This window comes from Nicotiana tomentosiformis, chromosome 7, assembly GCF_000390325.3.
Source record: "Nicotiana tomentosiformis chromosome 7, ASM39032v3, whole genome shotgun sequence".
Lineage (NCBI taxonomy): Eukaryota > Viridiplantae > Streptophyta > Magnoliopsida > Solanales > Solanaceae > Nicotiana > Nicotiana tomentosiformis.
The window spans coordinates 28,799,342-28,810,251 of NC_090818.1; positions in this window are offsets into that span (position 1 = coordinate 28,799,342).

Here is a 10,910-nt window from a genome sequence, read left to right on the forward strand (position 1 = left end):
GGAACGTATTAAAGCTTTTGAAATATTATTTTGCTGAATTATTTATTCCTGAATATTTGTGTAAGATTTTCGTACTCATTGTGATGGAGCCGTGAGCTCTTTATTGTGAAAAAATATTATTGATGACTTATTTTGGCATGAGCCGTGAGCTCTTTATTGTGAAAAATATTGTTATTGAATTATGTTGGCAAGTTAAATTATTTGAGCACTTGAGGTACAAATTGTGATATATTGTGATATTGATACGCGTGCAGTGGTATAAGGTCTGGGTATTGAAATGCATGTGGTGAGATAAGGGTGGCATGATACGCGTGGCTAGTAGGGGGAACTACTAGAAGTCACGCGGTGTGATAAGGATGGCTAAAACGCGGGATGCTATTTCGAAAAAAATATTTTCTTTAAAATAAATTGTGAAGGCTCCCGTGGTGAGATAAGGAAATGAGATATTATAAATTTATTTATGAATTGGGACTACGAGGCGGTACCTCGGGAGTGCCCTTGTTGATATTGATCTATGGCTGCAGTTGGCTTTAATTATTTGTTGTGATTTTCTTAAAGTTGAAAGGAATTCTGTTTTGATTCCACGAGATATTAGTTGCCATTATTTTATGTAATTAAATGGTGACATGCTACTTGATTCACTTCCATTGTCATTTTATTTCATTATATTGTTAAACATTTTACCATGCAATTATTATTTTCCAGTAGGGCGTGACCTGGTCTCGTCACTACTCTACCGAGATTAGGCTTGGCACTTACTGAGTACCGTTGTGGTGTACTCATACTACGCTTCTGCACATCTTTTTGTGCAGATCCAAATACACCTTATCAGACTAGGCATCAGTAAACTAGTTGTACGAGGAGACTTCGAGGTATATCTGTCACCGTCCGCAGACTCCGGAGTCCCCTTCTATCTTACTATGTTGTCTTCCTTATTTGCTTTAGACTCTGATGTATAAAGACATTGAGAATAAATTCTTAGAAACTTATGACTTATTTCTACCGGGTTTTGAGAGTTTGAAATTGTTTGAATTGTAGTTTATTTAATTATTTATTCATATTTAAATTTTTATTCCGCATTGATAGGCTTACCTAGTATTAGAGACTAGGTGTCATCACGACATCCTACAGAGGGAATTTTGGGTCGTGACAAAAAGCAACGAGTGGAGTAAACAAAGACAGAGTCTACGGACTTGGAGTACGTCGACCTACAGGTCATCCAAACCCACTCTTAGCTAATTTTTCTTCAACGCAAAATCAAGAACATATGGAAGATATGAGAAACGAAATTCGTGATTTGAAGCAACAATTGGACTCACAATTCAGAACATTTGTTAAGATGCAGAAATTCATGAAAAAATATGGGCATGATCTATCTGATGATGAGGATGAACACACTGAATCTGATTTGTAGTAGTTTAGGTGTATGGTATTGGTTGATTGGTAAACTTGATTGTGAGAGACAAGTTTATGTTTTGTTTTAAACTTGAATGTGGGCTACAATTTGGATGTTTTTATTCCCAAAATTGTTAGGTTTAATGGATTTGTTGGTTTAGATTGTATTAATGGTTAGATTTGTTGGTTTAGATGTTATATTTGTTGATTGGTTGTTGGCGTTATTGTATTGTAATTGTTTGAAAGGTGGTGTAGCTCAAAATTGAGCAGAATTCTGTCCAGTTTTACAGAAAATTCAGACTGATTTCTGATGGAAACAGTCGGACAATTGCCCAGTTATTTTCAAAAAACACCCAGATTTCCGACCGATTCGGTCGGAAATGATAAAAAAATCAATTGTTTTTAAACAGTTTTCGACGGATTCCGTTGAAAATTAAAGAAATTTTATTTTTAAATTATAAATGGTAAATATTTATTTTAATTATGTAATTTTAAATATATTTTTATTTAAATTATTACGACTGATTCGATCGGTAAAATTCCGACCACTTTGGTCGACTGACCTTTTGAACGTTCCGACTACTTTGGTCGGATATCACCGACATATTCGGTTGAAAATTGTTTTCCGATCAACTGTTTTCCGACCGACCAATTTTGATCGAAAAGTAGTCGGATCGAATTTCCGACCGATTTCCAACCGTTTTGACGGTCGGAATTCAGCCATTTTCTTGTAACGACGCTTCACATCAAAATAAACTCTAAATAAGGACACCTTAAGAGGGTGATACTCAATCATCTAGAGATTTTCAATAAGCACAAGCAGTGGGGGCAACGTAGTTGTTAGTAAAATTTGTTTAGTTTAATATGCAGTCAAACCACAAAAGAAATTCAAGTAAAATATTTATGAAGCGTTGCATTCTCTTAGGCGTTGGGTTTTTATTTTATTAAATAGGATATTTAGTTTAATCAATAGAAAGGGTACTTAGGTACGTAGATTTATGTTATTTAAAAAGGTAATTTGGTTTTTTGACTTTTTAGTTAAGATTTCATGCTTTTATAATAATATAGCTATAGATACAGATTAGTTAAGGGACTTACGAATTTCCTTCTTAACGGAAGCAGATCATCTGCAGTAACCCGATTCAAATTAGTGGTCGTTGGGAATCCTCACGTGAGGGATGAACTCCCAGTTTTCACAACTTAATTATCCCTTTCTCCAGGGAATGAACCCTACCCGTCGTTTTATTTCCCATCAGAAATGTTAGAAAAAACTTCTTTTTTATATATTCATAATAGTGTATTTATAATTATAAGCAGGGTTTATTGAATAACTCATTAATGATTTTATGAGTCATCTAGCACCTTTATGAGTGGACCCGTCCTAAAAATATTACTATTCAATAAGACATAAACCTCTGATTATGAATAAAGGGACTCTATACATACTTGATTGTGTGTCATTCGATTAATAATGCATATTTAGATCTTTTACTCCTTGTTACTATTGGAGTATCATTTCACAACTCAATTATCAGAAAACATTTAGTAGGGGTAATTTAATAAACTATCTTGTACTATTTAGTATTGTTCTTAATGAACGTAAAAAGAGCTAAAACGGTCCTTAAAATAAGACAGGGAGTTAATTTTGAGAGTACCAAAAGTCGTTAGTTGTTTCCAAGAGTATATTAATTCTCAAGGTTCTTCCGTGAGGTTTAGTATAACATAATGGTTAACGTAGTTTCAATATTAGCTCTTGCCTCCTGGCGTTCCTATTTTATACTAATGTTAATGAACAAAAAAAAATCCACAAGAAAAATATACATTAGATAACATTATTTTCTGCTAAAAAAGAAAATAAAAAGAAGGAAACATTATTAATGGCTCTTTAAACAAATACTGACTTTTCCAAAACACATCACATGCAATACTAATATGATTTCGTCCTATGTACTTGGGAATGTTTTTGCCTAGACTCCATAAGAGGAAAAGACTTAATTACAAGCTAGCTTTATTTATTAGGATAAATTAAGACATTTAAACAAATGTAAGTATAATATTTGTAAAAAAAAGTCACCAAATAAAATATGCGAAACACAAAGGCGACAAAAAGTTGAAGAAAATACACCAACTACTACAATTTCAATGGATTATTTGATTGATAAAAATCTGAAATGCCTTTGAAAGTATCTAGAAGGTTGATTATATTGTCCAACTCCACTTCATCATTCCTCGTCATCAGAGAGGTAGATCTGCAGTTTAAATTCGCTGAATTTAATTTTTAAAATTCTTAGTTTGAACGTATTTTATCTTTAAAATTATGAGTTCATAATATGTACTTATTGAGTCGAGAGTAGGGATGAGCATCGAGCGGTTCGATTCGTTATAAATATTATCGGTTTAGCATATCGGTTATCGGTTTATAAATATGCTAAACCGATAGCCAAACTGATAAGATATTGGTTATCGGTTAATCAGTTATCAATCATTATCGATTTATCCGATAAAGATAACTCAATCTTAGAGGTAAGAAGCACAATGTGTAATGCACATGGATTGGATTTCAATCACTGAAGTTTGCATAGTGAGATTCCAAGCATAGCCATAGTTTGGTCTGCTAACCCAAATTCCCCTGTTAATTGCACAAATACAACTTCTACCATTGATGGAATACGGACGGTGAAACGTGAAGACTTGAAGACTTGAAAAGGTTCGGAGAAAACGAGAATGAACTGAAGGTCTAAAGCCCTAAGGGGTCGTTTGGTAGGGTGTATAAAAATAATACGGAATAAGGTGTATTAGTAATGTATGAGTTAGTAATGCAAGTATTAGTTATGCAAATATTATTTCTTATCTACTGTTTGGTGTAGTGTATTAAAATTATAATGCATTGCATAATTTTTAAGAAAAATAGTTGTTTATAAAAATGCCCTCCATATTCTCAAGCTTTAAGGGACTTTAAGGATAATTTTGTCTTTAACCAACCTAATACATGTATTAGTAGCGTTGGTATTACTAATACCATGGTTTTCTATGCATTACTTATACATAGAATAATACCAAGTATGATGTATAACTAATACAAGTATTAGTTATACACATGTTGAAAAAATATATCAAACAAGGTATTAGTAATACATAGAGCTAATGCTTGCATTATTTTTTCTAATACCTCATACCAAACCACTCCTAAATGTATTTAAATACTTAAAGGTAAAGTCGTAATTTTATTAATTTTTATTGGGTTATCGGTTAACCAATTAATAAAATTGAGCAAATCGAGACCCGTACCAATAACCTGATAGTGAAAAAATACTAAACCGTTACTAAACCGTTAATCCAATAACCCGATACCGATAATCCAATAAGCTTTTTTTCGGTTCGGGCTATCGGTTTACCTGATATATGCCCAGCCCTAGCCAAGGGTCTACAATCTACTCTCCCCAATCCCAAATCCCATTTGTGGACTATACTAGAGTTGTTGTTGTTGTAATATGTACTTATTGAATCATTTGTGATATTTTATGTGTATTTATATTTTGTATCTAAATATTAGACTTAGTTGAATTCATAATCCACCTTTAGCTAGCATGCACTTGTTTATCATTTTTGGGGTGGAAAAAAGGAATATTATTATAAAATAAAAGCAACTTAGTAAAAGATGAATAAGACATGTTGTTATGAAATAAAAGCAATTTAGTAAAACATGAACAAGAAATAGAGATAGAGAGAAGGAAGAGATTTTCTTCTTCAATTGTGTGTATTTTCCTATCTATTACAAGGCCTTTATATATGCATGAAAAGTGAAGAAAAATATGTCATTGAATATGTCATTAAGCATAGAAATATGTTATTGAATATGTCATTAAGTATTTGAGAAGATCATGGAGGAAGAGTAGACATCCACCATAATTTGATTTTTCTTATAACACTCCCCCTTGGATGTCCATAGATAATGTACCTCGTTAAAACCTTATTAGAAAAAGAAAAAAACCTATGGGAAAAAAAAATTCTAGTGAGGGAAAAAGAGTACACATATTTAGAAATACGCCTTTTGATTGCCTCGTTAAAAACCTTGCAAGGAAAACCCAGTGGGACAAAACCTTGTAAGAAAAAAAAAGTACAATGCGTATTAACTCCCCCTGATGAGAGCATCAATTCACATCCTTGAGCCTTCGCATCCCAATCTTGTACACTAGTTTCTTGAAGGTTGACGTCGGTAGAGATTTGGTGAACAAATCAACCATATTATCACTTGAACGGATCTGTTGCACATTGATATCACCATTCTTTTGAAGATCATGTGTAAAAAATAACTTTGGTAAAATGTGCTTTGTCCTATCCCATTTTATGAATCCTCCCTTCAACTGGGATATGCATGTTGCATTGTCTTCATACAAAATTGTGGGTGGTTTGTCACACTTCAAACCATATTTGTCTCGAATAAGGTGTATTATAGACCTCAACCATACACATTCTCGACTTGCTTCATGAATAGCAATTATCTCATCATGATTAGATGAAGTAGTCACGATTGATTGCTTAATCGATCTCCAAGATATGGCAGTGCCTCCATATGTAAACACATAGCCTGTTTGAGATCGAACCTTTTGTGGGTCATATAAATACCTAGCATCGACATAACTAACAAGATCGGGACTGCAATCATTTCCATAAAACAATCCCATACCGATGGTCCCTTTTAGATACCGCAATATGTGTTTGATTCCATTCCAATATCTCCTTGTAGGAGCAGAGCTATATCTTATTAAGAAATTAACTGAAAAAATTATGTCAGACTTTGTAATATTAGAAAGATACATTAGTGCACCAATTGCACTAAGATATGGTACGTCGGGACCAAGAAGCTCTTCATTATTTTTATGAGGTCGGAATGGATGTGCTTTATCCATATAAAATCGCTTTAAAATTATTTTAGTGTATGTTGATTGATGGAAAAAAATTCCATCTTTCATATACTCAATTTGTAGACCAAGACAAAATTTTGTCTTTCCAAGATTTCATTACAAATTCTTTCTTTAGATAGTCTACTACTTTAGGAAGCTCTACTGCTTTAGGGAGCTCCCTAGGAGTTCCAATGATATTTAAATCATCAACATACACGGTGATTATAACAAATTTAGATCTAGATCATTTTATAAAGACACAAGGACAAATCAAATCATTCTTGTACCCTTCTTTCAACAGGTACTCACTCAGGCGATTATACCATATGTGCCCTAATTGTTTCAATCCGTATAAGGATTTTTGAAGCTTTATTTAATAAATTACTTGAAAACCTTAATATGCTTCAGAACAATTTAAATCCTTCAATGATTTTCATTATACGCATATCACGTTTTTCTTGTATTGCCAGATTAAAACCTGAAATGGCGACATCCACCACAGGAAAACATGTCTCTATATAATCAATGCTAGGATATTTGCAAATCTTCTTGTGACACAAGTCGTCTTTATGTCTATCGACTTGACCTTCTTCTTTTTTTCGCACAAGAACACATTTATACCTCAACTGGCTTTATACTTTTAGGTGTTAGGACTATCCGTCCAACTTCATATTTTTCACGTGAAATCAATTTTTATTGCGTATTTTTCATTTGGCCAATTATTTATTTGTCCAAATTTCATGACAGATTTGATCTCAAGATCCTCGTCAATATTAATAATATTGAGCGCTACATTATATTAACAATATCGTCGACGATCATTTTATATCGGTTCTACTATTATTCAATAAAGACATAACTTATTGAGATCTCTTTATCTTATTATTTTCAGGTACCTGAGCCTCTCCCATAAGGTCTTATGAAGTGTTATGTCGTGGTGCTCTTCTAGAGCACTTGCCTCCTTATTATGACCACCTTGAACATTTGCTCCTCTCCTTCTTCAAGGAGTTTTATCTTTGGAACCGATTAGTCTATTATGCTTTATGCATGCCATGGACTCTATTCATTATGGACTTTATTTTATTTGGAGCATTAGCAGTTGAATATGACATTTAGCTTTGGGTCAGCAAATACGCCCGGCAATATTTTGCAAATGAATTATCACTTGAACTTCAAGTTCACATTTTCTCGTACGAGGATCTCGATGTACTCATAATAATTCATTACATGCATTACTTTTTCAGCTGCCCATTTTCTCTCCCTATTGTTGGGATCACCAATACATATCCCTAGCCTTATTTGGGGATCCATCTTTGTGCACTGTGGTAGAATAATTAAATCATATAGCACATTCATATTTCTAGATGAAAATTATTTGGTTCCTGACCCTGAACCGATTGTGATAGGGAGAACTTATCATAACTTGGCTAGATGCTTACAAGTGCTGTTGTATATTAAATAATACATCAAATACCAAATTCTATTTTGGCAATTTTGTTCTCATAACCAATGGTTTAGATATAATTGGAGGCATACAATTTCTACTAAACCAACTTGGATTTAAACCAGTATTATCAAGATAAATCATCATAATTTATATTCTGAAACTGTGCTCTAATAATTTGAGCAATCAATCTTGCAAAAGCCAAATTACAAGTTGATAACAAATGCACATGTGACCATAAAATAGATGCATCTATGAAAATCATATAATAGTAAACGGTCCACATGAAAGGTGACTGGGCCCATATATTTATCACCTTTTATTCGTTTCAGAAATCAAGGGATTCAATCCCTAACCTTAATTGGTATATCATGAGAATAAGCAGCACAAGAGAATTCTTGAAGAATCTTATATTTCTTCAATATATGCCAATGTAATTCTCAATTAATTTTTTTCGCATCATAATTGAAACGAGATGGTCAACCGGTCATGCCAACTAATATTTATTTCAGTAAACCTCTAGTATACTTGTGGCTTGTGATTGCATCATCATGCTTATACTTGTGTAGTACAAATAAAAAAAAAGTCAGGTAACCTTTCATATTTACCCGGTATGATTATAGTAATATAAAGATATTCAATCTTCTTTTCATTTATAGTTTCAATATGCCAACCACTTTGGCTAATATATTTGTAAATCAAAATATTTCTTTTGAGACTTACTACAATATTAATTTTATGAATAATTTCATTCATCCAGGTAGTAACAAATTAGTTTTTTGAGAGTTCTTAACTATTTTTGTACTACAAGATCTTTTGTCATACCATCCATATAATGAATGTCTCCTTCACAAAAAGAATCATATCATAATAATTGTAATGTTCAAAATCATCACAAGCAAAATAATTTTTTTTGCTTTTAATAACTTTCATAAGGCATGACAAAATATATTTTGGCGTATCATATGCATGCGACCAATGATATATTTATGTAACTACACAATAATATTCATTATCTTTCTTTGTCTCAAACCTCCCTTAGAAATGAGTTGTAGTATTTATCCAACTATGCACAAGTACATTATTATGCATAATCTTTATCATATATATATTTTCACATTCACTTTCAGGAATGAGTATGCAATCTCAATGTTTATCACAAGTCACATTCTCTTCAAAGAATTTCTCCCTTTTTATAATTACCATAGTGATAACTATTATTATTTTGACCTTTCGCATGCCCACATTCATTGGTCAACCACTTGTCTTTATTTAGACTTATCATGCACTGCTATCACATTCACTTCAAGAATGGAGCAAATCAAGTGGGACAAGCTTCATGTTTTTTCATGAAAGTTACATTATTTTTTCTTTAGTTATTATTATTATTAATATGGTGCATTAGGACTCAAACCCAATGCCTTACCCATATAAAGGCATGCTAGGCCATAATGCGTTGGAACTTGAATCCAACATCTTTTCATCAACATAGTGCGTTGGGACATGAACCCATTGTTTTACCCTAAAACTTTGGCATAATGGGCCAAAATTCACTAGGACTCGCACTCGAACCTTTAAAATATTATTACTTCATAATTATAGGCATAAGTAAATTAACTTTCAAGAAAACATATATAACTATTTTAATCTTGAAACAGTTTCTCTGCAACAAAAATACTAGTTAGGATATATGCCATTTTGTTTTCAAATGATACAATCACTTTTACATTTTAATAAATTAATTAGGGGAAAGGTGCAGATAACCTATAACCACTTATATTTCAAAGACTATAAGAACTTCACCAAAAAAATCCAATACGGAGGAATGAGCCTTATGTTTCCAGCAAAAATATTTAAGGCTTAATGCATAACTGTGACTATTATAAATTATAACTATAATGAGTTTATATTGATTGTATATTCGAATGCCAAATTTGCAAGGTACTGTAAAATCGCCTACATATTTGATAATTTTGCTTTCAATGAAATACATCATGTAATGGTAAAAAAATTATTACTAAATTACCTTAATAGTTATCTATCATAGTATGTAAAAGGTCAGAACATATATATACGTTAGAATATTATCTTTGTCCTATAAGAGATGTAGCAAATAAAGACATACCTTTCCAGTTCTTTATTTCACTGGATACAATTAAAAAAAAATATATTTACTAAACACTGTACATAAAGTTAATGCAAAGATATGAAAATATGAATGGGTTTAGATGGATGTAAAACTTATCTTTGTATTATCATCCAAGACATTTTTCATTGTACTTAATCTCATTGCCTGCTTATAACTTATATAGTCTTGACATAGAAGATTATGAAATGAGCAATTCGTGTTGATAACGTGTTATAAAATAAAAGCAACTTAGTAAAACATGAACAAGACATGTTGTTATGAAATAAAAGCAATTTAGTAAAACATGAACAAGAAATGGAGATACAGAGAAGGAAGAGATTTTCTTCTTCAATTGTGTGTATTTTCCTATCTATTACAAGGCCTTTATATATGCATGAAAAGTGAAGAAAAACATGTCATTGAATATGTCATTAAGCATAGAAATATGTTATTGAATATGTCATTAAGCATTTGAGAAGATCATGGAGGAAGAGTAGACATCCACCATAATTTGATTTTTCTTATAACAAATATTACATTATGAAATATTATTTTTCTTATTAGAAAATAAATATACTTTTTTGACAATATAAAATAAAAAGCAGCAAAAATAACTTAGGGTTCAAAAAAAACTATTTAAAGCGGTCAATAAGACTTTTTGTCCCAAATATATTATTTTGAGGGACAAACTACTAGCATAGTGCTTTCTTTTTAATGATTGGAGTTAGAAAGTTTGAAAAGCTAATTCATGCACCCACAGCCAAACGAAAGAGCTAAAATTTATAAAAAGTGAAGAAGTATCACTATTGCTAGTCAAAAAAGCTAAAAGTTCAAAAGACTGTATTGTACTGTACGCCTTAGCAGATATACATTTTTAGGAAAGAGCAATAGAAGTTGCACTAATGATGTCAAAAATTGCAATAAATAGAAAGAGATATCCAGCAGTATATATGTAAACTTTTTTTTCTCTTAGATAGTGTATATGGTAACGTTAATTAAAACTCTAAGTGCTTCTTTGGTACGAGGGATAAAGAATAAT